This window comes from Mytilus galloprovincialis, chromosome 10 (genome assembly GCF_965363235.1).
Source record: "Mytilus galloprovincialis chromosome 10, xbMytGall1.hap1.1, whole genome shotgun sequence".
NCBI classification, from domain to species: domain Eukaryota; kingdom Metazoa; phylum Mollusca; class Bivalvia; order Mytilida; family Mytilidae; genus Mytilus; species Mytilus galloprovincialis.
In genome coordinates, this window is record NC_134847.1 from 73119996 (window position 1) to 73133601 (window position 13606).

At 30.9% G+C, this 13606-nt stretch overlaps 1 protein-coding gene across 7 annotated transcripts in view; it reads left to right on the forward strand.

Annotated features, from left to right (window-relative positions):
• Nucleotides 1-13606, forward strand: part of LOC143048338 (potassium voltage-gated channel subfamily KQT member 1-like) — a 110788-nt gene that overhangs the window by 46178 nt on the left and 51004 nt on the right. For 5 of the 7 annotated variants that reach the window (XM_076221969.1, XM_076221974.1, XM_076221970.1 and 2 more), the window contains one exon: nt 1112-1214. The exons of the other annotated variants lie outside the window; for them this stretch is intronic. The gene's annotated coding sequence lies outside the window, so the exon portion shown is untranslated. The remainder of the gene's footprint in view (nt 1-1111; nt 1215-13606) is intronic. 7 annotated transcript variants of the gene reach the window in all.

The window sequence follows — 13606 nt, forward strand, 5'->3', positions numbered from 1 at the left end:
ATTTGTGCTGGAAGTGGCCTTAAACTCCAAAAATCAATCAATCACTCTCCTGGTTATTTTTTTCTAGCCTTACTTCAGTAATTATATCAAACCAATTTTATTATGAAGCAGATAGAAAAGCTTAAATGAACAATTGTGCAAAAATCTGTAAAATTGTTACATCATATGAGGGTATTGATCTAAAAAAATAAAATGCTTTTAATGAGATTTCCACTAAAAGACATATTTGGTGAACTGCAGACATTTCATTTTGTAAATACCAAATATGGACATCATTAGGATAATTGTTATAATGTGAATATCTCATAAAAAAGGCTAATTTATTTTTGCTATTCTGTAATCATTAACTCTTTGTGCACATCTGTGCAATTTATTTGACACTTTATTGTACAGATAAACACATGCGACTATTTCCACAAAAAATATTATAATTAAAATTTATCAGAAATTATATTGAATTGTTCATGAATTGCAAATGTTTTTACTCGTAAGTAACTTTGTAAAAAAAAGATGCATGTTTGTACCTTCCCTGATAAACAGTCAGATTCCTCCATGACATTCTATGCATTTTCAAATGTCCATTTTAGATTTTATGGAAGGTTTTTGCAAATAACTCAGTAAGGAAGAAAACATCTTTTAAAATCTTTATCACTATTTGTATATGACAATGAAGGTAGCTTGATTTTAAATTTAAAATAAGATTATCATACTAGGCGCCTGCTATATTTATTTACAGATATTTATTTATGTAATTGATTTTTGATGAAAGGTATTAAGTATATATTTAAACTTTTGTAACGTTAATAAGTTTATATATATAAAAGTTTCTTTCAACAAAAAAGATTTGTGTTTTTCAACATTGAAACTTGTCGATTATTATTAGAAATCCTTAATTTATTGAACATCTGTTTCCCCTGAAAACAGTGTGACGTTGTCTTTACTGGTACGTCACACCTGTGTTTCTAGAAACGTAACATTTACTACTATTGATTTTCGTTATGCTTGTGAGTCCTACAGGAAATGTAGATGGGTTGATACTGTTAATGCTTTTGATTGACAAACTTGTAATCAACGTTGGGTTCATTACAAGTCTTTACTTTCAATTTTTTAGATCGACATCCTTTCTATATAACCCAGTGGGACTTTAAAGATCGTCTTAGCACACTTCGCAGTTGTTTATTGAACAGATTGCACGCAAGAAAAAACTTTAAAAGGTAAGATGTTCTCTTTAGTAAAATTCTCAACGGGATTGTTGTTTAACAAAGGCATAACCAATATTTAAAATGCTTTATCGTTTAGGACAATACAAACTTATCTGTTAAAGAATTAAAAGACATTTTGCTTTTTAATCTGATTGAAAGAGACTGTGTCCGTTATTTATTTAAACATCAGTTTTGAAAGGATTGTTTTTGTCCATTATTTCTTTGTTTAGAACTTTAAGTGACACAAATATTTTAGCCTCATTTAATAAAATAATAAGGATTAGACGTTTTTCAAAACAAAGTCTATTTATATGATTGATAATACAACCTAACTTCCAATCTACAAGGAAATATTATGTAAAATATTTCCCCTAGCAAATTCAAATTTTCATTTACAGTTAGTTCATTTGTGCTTGTTAGTTCAGTGCTAAAAAATCTGTAGTTTTGTTAAATTTAATATTCATCATTTGTAAAAAACAATTTAGTTTGAAATTACTTCTTGAATTAAAGATTAAGCAAAAAGGGAATGGAAGGCCCTTGGGTATTCTTTCTTGGGGTTGATTTTACTTCACACTTTAAAATCATATCAATTTTAAAAAGAGAGTAATTTTGGAGCTCCACTGAAAAAGGGGGCTTTATTAGCCTTTTTTTTTCTAGATTTTTGCATTATTCTTTAAAATTTAAGAAATGATAATTCAATAACAATTGATAAAAAAAATGAAAATAAATGAAAAAACTTACATAGAAGTTTTATCTCAAGTATAAATAGGCCTTAAACTGTAAAAATAAAGGAGCTTACACCTCATGCAAGGGGATTTTAAGTATGTTTGCTTCTCTGTTTGAAAATAACAGGCCTTTTAATAGAATGCTCTAAATGATAGTTATATAAAAAAAAGCGATTAAAATAGGAGAAAAAAATTAAGGGTCTTTGCTTGTTTTCAAGGTACAATATTTCAAGCCATTGAAAATTTGGCGGCAAATGATTCTCTCTAGATTTTTCATAGTTTTAACATTTATTTTGGCTACTTTTTGTTTAGAAAAAATATGATAAAATTACAGGGATTTTCAAATATGGCTAGATAAACTATATGTAATAAAATTATGAAAATAAAAGTAGAAAGTTAGCGATAACATTTTTTATATGGCAATACATGGATAAAACAGGAGAGATGCGTTTGTGCCAAAAATGTGTCCTTTTGCTCCGCAACTTTTTTTCTCCAATGTTACATTTGCGCCACCAGGTTTAAAATTACTTGGTATCATTTACGCCAAAAATAAAACATATGATTGCTCCAATTAGAAGAAAAATTACTTCCCTACTCCTTTATTCGGACTTTTTCCATTTCCTTTTCTGAAAAATACTTTCTTCTTACTGCTGCTGAATGGTTACTTGCCAATTTAATGTATGTAGTAGCTTGTAACTTCACTTTATCGTCCAAAAACACAAACATTGAAGGATGAAATACACAAGACAGTTAATAATAATTCCTGTGGAATGGTTCTGCTTCATTACTGGTACGTCAGCCCATAAGGATGATGGGAACAAAGCACTGTGTCATCAACATATGTGGCTAAAACATAATCTTCCAAAGCTTCTATTTTATTCTCTTTTGGCAAATATTGTATATAATATTCAGCAAGGCAATAATTTTTTTCCCTCTCTGCACATGGACTGTCTATTGCAATTCGAGTCATTTCTCTCCTGATGCTCATCTTCATAATGAAATACCTCCAAACATTTGATACTTTTTTGCCAAAATGAGAATAAATTTTAATCACCAATATTTATGATAGATATGTGTACAGGTAAATTGGCGCAAATGAGTTCCGAATATTGGCGCAATTGATACATTTGGAAAACAAAATTTGGCGCAAATGATACCCCTGAAAAACAGTAATGGCGCAAAAGGACTGCTGCCGATAAAACCAAAGGATGCAAAAATTCAAAAATATGAGAGGCAAACATCGTTATATAAAAAAAGGTTTGATTTATTTTGGTCCCAAGTTATTTACCCTTTTTGTTCTTCAATACTAAACATATATACATTTTATAAAACGAAAATTCCACAGTTGGTTTTAAATTACTCTTATTTGTAATTAACACTCTGAACTGATTAAATTTAATACCCTGTACTGAATAATAGTGATGACTGCATACAGTGCTAGCAATGATTTCCCATGAAAAAGTTTACAAATGGAAAACTTGCTAAATATTCTAATACACAATGCATATTACAACAAAATGCAGATCAAGTTTGAATTTTGGAGGTGTCACTATGCTGTTCTAGAGTTATGCCCCTTTACTAAGTGAAAAATTGCTGAATTTTTTTGTTTTTATTTTCCTACAGAAATTGCCTCAACCAAATGTTACGAAACTGTACACAATATTTATTACCACAAAACTCCAATCAAGTACAAATTTGGGAAGCATCATTTTTCTTGTTCTTCAGTTATGTCCATTTATTAATTTAAATAATATGCAAGCAGGGGCATCATCTGTTTCCATTGGAGACATTCCATATTTATTTTAAATGTATTTATGCCTTTTGGAAACATTAAATCAGTCTGCACCAAAAACTTTCCTGACAACTAGTCCTAAACCAATATTGTGATATTTTTGTTATGTGTTTAAACAAAGTATTTCAAAACTTACTAGTCCAAATAAAATTTTACTAGTCTGGGGCATTGTACTAGTGGCCAACCGTGTAGACTTAAATAAACAAAAGGCCAGAGACATTGGAACTCGGTTCTTTTATTAATTTTATGTTTACCTTTATGTTTTTAATTCTAAAACTTGTGTTTTATCATTTATAATATACAGGGATGTAAATAAATCCAAACTCATAACTTACAAAGAAATTAGTTCCTAATTTAAAGTAATTTTACAAATATTTAATCAATTATCCTAGATGATTGAAATTGCCTCTCAAATTAGTGTTTTTGGTTTTATTGTTAAAGAATATGAAGTTTGGACAATTTTTCAGAATTATTCATAGTCAGATAAAAAGCTTGTATAACATTTTACATTGATTTTGTAATTTTTCAGAAATATACATTTGTTGAATTAAAAAAATTGAGTCAATGGAAAAAATAACCATAAGCATTATATTGCTATTGTCATACTGTATATTTTGATTAAATATAAAATTTTAGAAATAAGATCTACAGAAAAAGCAAATTGTAATCGATGGTAACCTTTTGAATGATTAAATCACTCTAAAAATGAAAACAGAGATAAAATGTTTTCCCTCATGGTGAAAGCTTAGCCTGTTTAGGCAGTCTTCAGAAATTTTACAAAAGTACCCTCTTATATATATTGTATCACATTTCATACCACTTTTTCAATAAATTTATGGTCTATAGATATGATAGATATGGTAAAGCAAAAATTGTAACTGTAACATAAACTAATGGAGGAAGGGAATGACCGTCAAATGAACTAATTATGTTAGCATCAAATAAGTCTACAAATTTTATCTTCTTTTGTCACAGTATATTTTTTGGCCTACCATATTAAAGTGTTAGATAGAGAAAAATGTGAATCTTTCTCACATTATTTTACTGATGTTATAACTTCAATCACACCGGTTTCGTCATTCCAGTCCTCTTAAAACTTACTGACAGTTATGCACTTATAAGTTGTCAATATACATATACAAGATACATATAAAAGACTCCAAACAGAAGCATTACTGCTTAAATATTCGTTGCTATCAGATCTATATATTAACCTGGTTATTTCATGATAAGGTCCAGAAAAAATAGCATCAAAGTGATTTATAGATTGACCTCTATTCCATCAGATAAAATTAATTTAATTAATTAATTGTAATTGTATTAGAGTATTGGTTTGGAAATAGGTTACAGTAATAAAATGATTAATTCAATCTTTGGTATCCCCAAAAGAGTGATCTATGGAACAATATCATATGTTGATACATAATCCATCAGGGATAAAAGAGTACAGTCGTGTAGTGTCTACAGGATGGTACAGATAATATGACCATTATGAAAGGGTTGAAAAATAGGTCTTTACTGCTGTATGTAACAATGTTGGGGGCCAAGTAGAACAGGGTTTAAAATAGGTCTATATTGTTATTCTGGAGGGTCATAGAACAGGTTTTGAAAATTATTAGTTAGGGTGAAGGTATGGTAAAATATTTAAACCCTGCTACATTTTTTTCACTTGTCCTAGGTCAGAAACCGAATGATCAGTGGTTGTCTTTTGTTGATTTTTTTCGAAACAAATTCTCTGGATGTCATACTCAAGAAAATCTTATGGTCCTCACTAATATTTTTATTACTTTAAAAAATCCATGACAGAACTGATGTTTAAAATATTGATAGAAAAGGAATAAATTATAGGGATGGGCGTATGACATTAGTGCCAAATTTAAAAATTTTCCATCTTTCATTTTCACAGGTTGTATACAGGTAAATTTCAGGTGAATGTTATTTTATATTATCATTATAAACCTCTTCTGTTAACTAGTTGTACATATATGTTATGAATTGTCAAATATAATTGTTATTCCCTGCAAATAGGTTGTCGTTTTCATTTGGCGCCAAATTAATTGGTCGGGGGAAAATCCAGTCTGTTGGGCTAAGCACAGAGTATAAAGAGAATTCCAAATGCAACTGGTAAATTGTTATCACAGTTTTTCGGTGATCATTCCTTCCCCCATGAAACCTATTATGTCTGACGCTCCGTCTGATGACAAATTTCATTCATTCTTAGATGCTATTCTTATACATGCTCAACTTCACGTTATCCACCTCATTGCTGGTCATTTGCACGGGTTGAAAACTTTTAAGAAGATGAATAATGGTACAGATTTTTTGAATGTACGGTATGTAAACAGAGTGCTTTTATCTTTTAAATTGATTAATCCTGCTCATAAGCCTACTATCACCTCCCCTTGGCGAGTAGGTTACAAAAGTTATATACATGTTAGGATTGACAATTCATAACATATGTACTGGCTAAAGAAAGAGGTTTATAATGATCAAAACTCACCTGTAATTTACATGTACATAACATACAATCAGCACAAATGACAGAAAAAAATCAGCTCAAGTGAAATGCAGATTGGTGCAAGTGCAAACGCTAAATAGAGATGTGTGGTGTGTGGCAGTCAAACTGCTAAGTATTAAATACATGTACCTACATTGCAAAAGAAGAAAAAATACATAGGGTCAACATACACATTGTATTAAAGTCTTGAGTAATTTATGTAATGACCATTTTCATAAAATATATATAAGTATATTTAAGTCTATTATTTGAACTTGGAATTATTTTTGGGATACGATTGCTTTCAAGCAATCTGTAGACTTATACCAGTGGCTCAGTACAATGCCCTCATGTCAATCGTTTTATTCTAAACATTAAGGGCCATCTCAGATTCTTATGATTGGCTTGGTTTAAAAGGTAAAAAACAAACAAAGGGATTGAACTTAAACATTTTTCCTATAATGTTCTTTTCATAAACTTCATGTTTGATATTTCCCTTGACTTATATGCATGTTTTTAACAACACGGAAAATCAGAATCAAGCAGTATTTATATTTAGTGTTTTTATGAATTTAGAAACACATCAGAGGGAATTCCCCAGTTGTGATAAAAATGCGAGAGTTCTCTGAATTCCGATAAATCTATTTCTGTCATGTAAGAACTGAAGTGGAGTTTTACTTATATGTCACCATTATTAAACTGATATTTGATATTGTACTTCCATAAAAAATAGAGAACCATTTAGGTTTAATATACGCTCTTACTACAGGGTTTGTTTAGGTAATTATGCGCATGCATATAGTTTTCTTGACTTCAAGGGGTACTAGGTTAAATGGTTGCTCTGGATTCCCCACTCAATTGAGTAATTTAACTCATGGGATCCTTTTGTATGTCTGCTATTGAGGGTTATTGTTGTTGCATAATTTTATATGCATCATTTAAATTAAAATAAATGTTGTCCACATCATTTAAGGTTTACTTTCAACACCCCTTCAGGTGAAATGTGGAGTCTACCATATTATCGTTTCGAGTTGTCTCCCTGCCGGAAGTCAATTCCGTGAATTCTGAATCAAAACAACAGGTTTAAAAAAATTAACTTGTTCTGTCGATAAACGTCGTATTATATTAAAAACGATCGCAATTTAAACCGAAGAATATGTACGGAAAGGAGTCATGATCACTGACCCAAAGGAAATTAATTATTTAGATGGTTAGGAATGGGGTTCCTCCTAGAATTAACGTAGGAAAATAGGTGATAAGATACGAAGTGAAATACTTCTCTCACTCTGAGTCTCAGTGACTACTGTGGAAAGTAAACTTGGAATTGATAGTACAAAAATAAAACACAATAGGCCTAAGTACATTGTTTATGCACTTTTAACCGGGATTGGCTATTTTGTAACTATTCAGATTACGTAAATTACATTTTACATGTGCAGTTGTATGAGTTTGAGAATAATATTATCCAGCTACATGTACATGTGTCAATGAAAACAATGGCAATCGTATCCCTCAGAGCAATCTGCTCTTTGATTTAGCAAGTGTTTAGCCTTGTATGTGAAAAAATATTTTAATCTAATTGCAACCTTATGTTTTGTAATATGTTGACTCAAGATTTACAAGGAACAATAGTATTTCAAAAAATGAGATTATGGAAATCTAATTGGACTTTGTTTGGGAGACTGAAAATCTGGCTGATCATGTTGTAATAATTATTACACTTGTCTTAATATTCTAATAAAAAAAGTGAAAGGAACATAAAAAATCTCTTCATTATGATCATTAAAATTTGGTGCTTTGATTTTGCATGCATGCTTAAATTATTGGTGTGTTGGACTTGAATAATAGTATACTAGAGTGAATACAAGGATAAGTTGTCAACAGTAACTTATAAACATCAGTTCACAGTGAAAAACATTAAAAGGCTAACGGAAGGTCCTTAATAATACACAAACCCCTCAGCAGTGGTGGATCCAGAGGTGGTTCATGGAGTTGGAACCCCCCCCCCCTTTTTGACAATCAATGCTTTTGAATTAGGACATGGATTGAACCCCTCTTTTTAGTAATGGCTGGATCTGTCCCTGCTCCCCATATGACAGAAACTTATATGAGTAAAAAAAAAGCTGATAAGGATAATTATAATTACAACGTATGCGTGAAGTCCACAGCTAATATTAGATATAAGTACCATTTATAGGAGAAATATGGGGATATTTTATCAAATATTGAAAAGTTCACAATATCCAAAACATGAGACCATACAAATTAAAAGAATAGATTGTTGCTCTTTTAGATCTATTAGAGAGAAAAAAAATAGGATTTATTTAAATTTCAATTTCCTTAAAGGAGGTTGCACTGCCTTGCATCCTGTAGCAAATTTTACGATTAAAAAAAAAGAGATGTGGTATAATTTCTATTGAGACAAATATCCACCTGAGTTAAAATGAAGTGAATGTAACTAGTGAGAGGCCACTGTACAGCTTTTAACAATTAGTAACACCCATATCCCAAAGCAAACTATAAAGAGCCCCAAAATAAGATGAATCAAGAAAAATAAATGCCAGACTGTATGTACAAAACAATAGATAAATAAAAAAAGCAATTAAAACATAGAGCAATAAGCAACAATCAATAAATTACAAGTTCTTTATGACTTAGGAGAGGAACATACAGAATGTGGCTAGGTTAAACATGTGAGGAACATACAGAATGTGGCTAGGTTAAACAGGTGAGGAACATACAGAATGTGGCTAGGTTAAACATGTGAGGAACATACAGAATGTGGCTAGGTTAAACATGTGAGGAACATAAGGAATGTGGCTAGGTTACACATGTGAGGAACATACAGAATATGGCTAGGTTAAACATGTGAGGAACATACAGAATGTGGCTAGGTTACACATGTGAGCAGGTGCCCAGCAATACCTGTAAACCTCTAAAAGTGATACAACAGTTCAACATTGGAAAAACCCTACAATCCAATAAACAAAAAACAAATATGATCAACAGCCAAAAACAACAACTACTCATTTACAGGCTCTTTACTTGGAATAGATAGAATGTGGTGCGATTAAACATGTTAGCATTTGCTCAATGCTCCCTAACCTGGGGAAGTGGTGTAACAGCTCATCTTAAGAACAACCAATGAAAATCAGTTAATGGTTTTAACTCCTCAGATCCATACATTAAAGCACAAAAACAATTAACAAAAACACGAATGACACAATGTGCAAACCTGAGAGAACTCACAATTATTGAAAGCTAGATCAAAGCCAATAACAACTAATAAATCATGTTTCTAAGACTAAAATCTTTAGAACTTTACATAACAACACGCTTGAAAAAGACTTCCAGAGATAAAAGAAATGATATTTCTCTAGTTTTCCTTCAGAATGTTATATATAATCGGATATTTATTTTTTTTATTCAAAGTATCGTTTGATGAAAAAGCTTTTTTTAGTATAACTAGTGACATTCATTAGTGACTTATTGGCTTAAAGTTTGATTACTAAGAAAGTAAATCTTTGATGGAAAATGTTTTTTTTTTTCAAATATATTTCCTGTATTGTTGCTATCTTTACTAAGTTACATGAACATGTCAGATGGATTTGTTTATATTTAGGATGTAAATGAGCAGGATCCAATTTAAGTTGATGACTTTTAAATATTATTTTTTTTGATATAGATAAGAATATGAAGAACTTAAACACATGCATATACAGTAAGTTCACTAATATTTTACAACTTAAACACATGCATACAGTAAGTTCACTGATATTTTACAACTTAAACACATGCATACAGTAAGTTCACTGATATTTTACAACTTAAACACATGCATACAGTAAGTTCACTGATATTTTACAACTTAAACACATGCATACAGTAAGTTCACTGATATTTTACAACTTAAACACATGCATACAGTAAGTTCACTGATATTTTACAACTTAAACACATGCATACAGTAAGTTCACTGATATTTTACGTTTAATTATAATTTCTATTGGATTCATTTATGTGGCTTTTGATAGTTAGAAAAATAGTCAGGATATATCATCGTGAATATGTCAAATTTGGATATTTTCATGTATTAATATATCAACAAAGTTAGAAATCTGTCAATAAAATCTACAAATTGACTTAGAAAGTTGTCAACATCAATAAAAATATCTGGAAAATGGGTGCGATACTGTATATCAGTGGTGTATTAGTTACGGCGTTCAATGCATTTGAATGGGGACATATAGTTGGCACACCTACCCCCCTTTATATTTTGGACTTTAGAACATTGAAACCATTAAACAATCTATAAACTTGATACATTATAATATAAGGAATATGTTTTGGGGTATATGGATCTTGATTTATATGGAAACAGTTCTGTTTATTTAAGATACTTCATGGTTGCAGGCCCAAATATCAATTGGGGTTTCAGTATATACATATGAATGTTAAATACCCAAATTATTATATTTACTCTGCACCTGAATTTGAAAAGACTGTTTGTCAATGTTTCTATCCAGTGTATCTGTCTAACATAAAGGATCTCATTATATCCCGACTGACTTAAGTGGGTAGTATGCTGCCATTTCAGTGTCTATTTTTGTGTCTGAATTAAGGAATGATTTAAGTTTCCTGGTGTGTTGTAATGTAGCAGCATTTTTCTAATCTACCAAGATTTCATTTTTTGTTTAATGCTCAGATATTTTTGTCACATATTTAAGCTTCTTCATTTTAGTCACTTATTCTTGCTTGATGGTACTGTTAATTTTTCATATCAGTTGAACATGAAATATTTCATCAATCACAGTCTATAAAAACAAATGAGAGTTATTATAGAAACATTGGCAGAATCAGGGGGAGGGTTCCGGGGGTTGGAACCCCCCTATTTTTGGAACAATCAATGCATTTGTTTGGTTTTTTTTTGAATGGGGACATATAGTTGGAAACCCCCTCCCCCTTTTTTCAAATGGCTTGATCTGCCCCTGAGAAATACCATATACTTCATCTAAAAGTACAAAAGTTTATTTTTTTTATGCCCAATTTATTGGCATTATGTTTTCTGGTCTTTGTATCCATTTGTTTGTCCGTCTGTCCAGCTTCAGGTTAAAGTTTTTGGTTGAGGTAGATTTTGATGAAGATGAAGTCCAATCAACTTGAAACTTAGTAAACATGTTTGTTCCCTATGATATGATATTTCTAATTTTATTGCCAAATTAGAGATTTTACCCCATTTTCATGCTCCACTGTACATATTAAATGACAGCAGGGATGGGCATCCGTGTAATTAAGGACACATTCTTGTTTGTGTGTACTTTACACGGAGTGAACACATATTTTCCTAATTTCTTATTCCCAAATGCAAATGCAATTTCTTACTAAAAATATAAAGTAAAAATCTACAGAAAACAGTACAAAATAGAAATATTCTGCATGTTTCCAAAAGTCAATTTTGTTGTTATCTTCATGCGCCTGTAAGGCATATATTTTTGTTTTGAAAACAGGATTTATTTTATTGTTATGGTAACAGCTGTAGCCTGTTTTTTAATTTAGTCTTATTGGGACCAAATAAGGCCATAAATTCATTCATAACTTTAATTTTAGTTTTATTTGGGTCAAAGAAGGCTTTATGATGCATGCATGGTTTGCATGTTAATATTATAGGTGCCGAATAAGTCTCCATTAAAATGCATACATATTGTTAATTTAGAAGTGATCTCCCATTTGAAGTAAAACATTCATAATTCAGTCTATTCTTTGCTGATTTATATTCATTCGTCTGTACTGAAATTGTATTGTCTGTGGTTTTGTATTTCAGTGTCTCTTTTTTACTTTGAAAAAGAAGCAAAAATCAATGATTTACCAGAGCAATTAAAAACCAAACATATTTTATTTCCCGTATTCTGCTGGGGGATACCGATTTTCCACGATGGTATGTAATTACATGTCACACAATTTCACTTCATTTATTTACGTGGGCTGATTGTTTACCAGGATATTTATTTTAAACTTTTGTTCCAAATCAATTGGAAGCTGAATATCTAAATAACGTAAAATAAGATGAATTATTGTCATATTTTATTTAATAATTGCAGAAGTTTTAGAATTGTAATTTTATACAATGGATTGTGAGTATAGAGAATAGGAGATTGTCAATATTTGTAGTTTATTGTTGTATATATGGGATATCTGTTTACATTGATAAATGAAATGGTTTTATGATTCTTTTGTTCAACATTTCAAGCTGGTATGAAATTTTCAAATATTCTATCTGTTATGGTTGCTAGGGGTAGAGAAGGGGAGTTTGTCTTTGTCGGATATAGATAGTGATCATGTGATCTCTACAAAATGTAGAGATCCTCCATTGTCGGCCTTCATCTGTTTTCTGCTTTTTGGTTGGGTTGTTGTCTCTTTGACAATCTACTCACCATATCTGTTCTCAATTTTTATCAATTTTATCCTCCAGTCATTCTATATATTACACAGTCAAACTTTCAAATCTTGACATGAAAGTGTTATAGCAATGAAAAATGCATACTTTGAAATACTTGATACTAAGTTAGGGTAATTTAAAGATGCAAGTTGGTTTTTTAGTGGTGTTACATTCCAAATCCTTGGGTCAACTGTCAAACAGATAAAACAAATGTTAGAAAAACATACAAATCCACTTAGACACTAAGCTTATATTCCTAGAATAGCATAGTTTACAGGTTTTATTCAATTCTCATTTGAGATGTAGGCATCAGTAACACAATCCATATTGTATATGCCTTAATATGCCCAGAAGTTTCCACCTGGCATTATGATGCATTCATTTATTTGAATGAATATTGATTATACGACAAAATAATAATGACATTTGACTTAGAAAATACCATTATATTTATTACACCGGAATAAAATGTAGTGACATACATTTCAGGAATATTAAGTTGTGTAGCTTGTTAAGAAAAGTAAAATTCAAATTTGAAATATGATAAAGTTGTCTGAAATCAAGAAAAGCAATACAAAACACAACATAGAAAAGACTGAGCTACACAAACCCAACATAGAAAACCAAAGACTGAGCTACACAAACCCAACATAGAAAACCAAAGACTGAGCTACACAAACCCAACATAGAAAACCAAAGACTGAGCTACACAAACCCAACATAGAAAACCAAAGACTGAGCTACACAAACCCAACATAGAAAACCAAAGACTGAGCTACACAAACCCAACATAGAAAACCAAAGACTGAGCTACACAAATCCAACATAGAAAACCAAAGACCGAGCTACACAAACCCAACATAGAAAACCAAAGACCGAGCTACACAAACCCAACATAGAAAACTAAAGACCGAGCTACACAAACCCAACATAGAAAACCAAAGACTGAGCTAC